At 37.3% G+C, this 3093-nt stretch overlaps 1 non-coding gene across 1 annotated transcript; it reads right to left on the bottom strand.

Moving 5' to 3' along the window:
- Positions 1-2007: 2007 nt before the first annotated feature.
- Positions 2008-2114, bottom strand: LOC116145306. Its single transcript, XR_004130380.1, has one exon. It is a non-coding gene; the product is annotated as a small nucleolar RNA R71 (small nucleolar RNA).
- Positions 2115-3093: the final 979 nt, after the last annotated feature.

Here is a 3093-nt window from a genome sequence, read left to right as displayed (position 1 = left end):
TTTAGGCTTTTTGGCTGGATTTTAGATACTTCTTAGTTCGTTTATGCCTAAATTGCTACTTAATTCTATATATTTTATGTTTTAGGCCAAAACATGCATTTTTAGCAAATAATGAGCGAATTGGAGTTTTTGGACTCAGAAGTAAGTGAATCCCAGAATTGGGGAAAGTTCCGGAGCGGAGTGAAGCACTATGAGGCTTGTTTCCATGTGAAAGCATCGAAGATCGAAGATTCAAGGAGGAAGCAAGCAGAGGGCAATTCTGTAAATTCAGAACTTTTCAGGAAGGTTCGCCACTGTGAAAGAAGCTAAGCATGAGATTTTATTTTAGCTCGTCATCGCGGCGAAGTCTGCAAAATTTTGTTTTCTCCAAAACGCATAGTTTTATTTTAGAAAAGTTTTAGGTTTTTGGGTGAACTATTTAAGGGAAACTTTTCCATTTTGGTAGGGGTCATCTGAGTTGCGTGGTTTTCGTTTCTTTAGAGTAGATTTGACATTTTTGTAGAGAAAGTGAGAAGATTTGAGATTCAATCTTGTGGATTCTTCAACTAGGGGAGATCTCTATTCTTTTCTCTTTGTTTTCAATATGTTGACTGCTGTGTTTACTATTTTTCTTGCTATTTGTGTTAATTTAGTTATGAACTAACCCATTTTGGGTTAGGGTTTTGATGTAATTTGGATTTCTATGGATTAATCAATTGATTATTGTTGCTTTTATACTCTATTGCATAGATTGTGTGGTTATTCTGAATTTTTATTGATTTTATTTGTTGAACATGATGAGATTGAGAAATGAATCATGTTGAGCTTCTTGGTTAATCACTATTGTAGTATTGAATGCTAGAGATAGGTTTGAGAATCAATGAAATCAATCTAGGATTCCATTAGCTTAATGAACTTGGATCTATTAATCTTCAAATTGTTGGGTGCGGAAGTTTAATAGGAAAAAGTAGGAATTCATAGCCTGAGAAGGTATGTTTGACAACTTAGAGAATTCGATATACAATCTGTGCATGTCAGTGTGAAAATAGCATAATCCGTAAAATTCATCCATAGAGTCCGAATGAAGTCAAAACCCTAACTATTTGTTTAAATTGATATTATTCTTGCTTTAAATCTTGCTTTCATTAATTAGTTTTTAATACTTTGTAAATTTTGTTTTTAGTTTAATTTTAGTCTCCCATAAATCCAAACAATTTCGGTTTCTCCAACTTGAAAAACACTTAGGAAAATTAGTGCTTAACAACCAATCCTTGTGGGAACGATACTCACTCATCACTTTATTACTTTATGCGACTGGTGCACTTGTTATCATTGCATGTTGTAGTAACAATACATCAAGTTTTTGGCGCCGTTGCCGGGGATTGATTTTTTGTGTTAACATTGAGTTTTTCTTGTGTTAGCTAGATTGGAGTTTTATTTTTGTTTTTATTGTTGTTTGTTTATTTTTTGTTGTTCTTTTCAGTTGGCTTGTGATCTCACTTTTTATCTCTTTCTGTGTAGTTTATAAGAAGAGCAAGACGTCAGCTAGTGGTTCCTGTTGATCCAGAAATTGAAAGAACCACTAGAAGACTTAATGGAGAGATAAGAGAACGAGAGGCTATTGTTGAACCAGAAGTCATAGTTGTTGAGATGACAGAAAATAGAACATTAAGGGAATTCTCAGTTCCCACAGTTGAAGGTAGTGGGTCGAGCATAACTAGACCAGCGGTACAAGCCAACAACTTCGAGATAAAGTCGGCAATCATCCAGATGATCCAGCAGTTGGTATATTTAAAGGAGATTTGAAGGAAGATCTAAATCTGCACATTGCAAACTTTTTAGAGATTTGTGACACCTTCAAGTCAAACGGAGTGTTAGATGACACCATTTGATTGAGACTATTCATGTTTTTATTGAGGGATAAGGCAAAAGGATGGTTAATGGCACTACCATCAAGAACGATCACAACATGGAATGATTTAGCACAGAAGTTCCTGACCAAATTCTTTCTTACCAGCAAAATCGGCAAAACTGAGAAATGATATCACATTGTTTCTATAGGAAGAGTCTGAATCATTATATGAGGCTTGGGAAAGATACAAGGAATTACTGAGGAGGTGTCCACACTATGGGTTGCTAGTTTGGATGCAAGTCCAAACGTTTTATAACAGATTGATGGTTAATGTGCAAACTATGGTAGATGCAGCATCGGGAGGAGCACTGTAAATAAGACACCGGAAGAAGCTCATGAGTTGCTTGAAGTTCTGGCAAGTAACAACTATCAAAGACCTAATGAGAGGGTGCAGTTGAAGAAATCTATGGGTCTTCATGAAGTTGATGCATATATAGCCATTTCAGCCCAACTCAAAGCACTTCAGAAGCAGTTGGGAAGTATGCAGGTAAACTCTATTCAAGCACCTCAGCTAACTTGTGATTTTTGTACAGGTAGTCATGTGAGCAGTGAATGTCAAGTGGGGAACACGTTTGCTTCAGCATCTTCATCATCGGAGTAGGTTAACTACTTGGCAGGAAATCAAAGGCAACCGAACAATCCGTACTCCAACACATATAATCCTGGTTAGAGGAATCATCTGAACCTATCTTGGGGCAATCAGAATCAATAGAATCAGCAGAACAATCAATGGAACCAAAGAGCAATGCCAAACAACCAAGTAGGGGTGTACAATTAATCAGGAGAGCAAAGAGTGAAAATACTGGAGGATATGTTTGGAAAATTTATGCAAGAGACCACAAGCTTCATGAATGAGACGAGGACCAATTTTAGAAATCAAGGGGCATCCATTCGGAACTTCAAGGTATAGGTGGGTCAATTGGCTGAAAAGCTAAATGAGAGACCACAGGGGTCCCTACCAAGCAACACAGTGACTAACCCACGTGAGCAAACAAACGCGATAACTCTGGGTAGTGGGACAGTCTTGGAAAAAGTGGAACAATCAGGGAAAGAAGAAAGCCCATCAAAGGAAAAGGAAGATTCTGATGAGGAAGTTGATGAAGAGATCGTTGCTGAAGAGAAACCAACCAGTTTTAGGGAAGATGAACAAAAGCAGGAAGAGAGGCAACGACAAAAGAAAGAGAAATTGCCATTTCCCGAGA

The sequence above is a fragment of the Pistacia vera genome, unplaced genomic scaffold (assembly GCF_008641045.1).
Source record: "Pistacia vera cultivar Batoury unplaced genomic scaffold, PisVer_v2 Contig460, whole genome shotgun sequence".
Lineage (NCBI taxonomy): Eukaryota > Viridiplantae > Streptophyta > Magnoliopsida > Sapindales > Anacardiaceae > Pistacia > Pistacia vera.
This window is presented reverse-complemented; position numbering and strand designations above follow the sequence as displayed.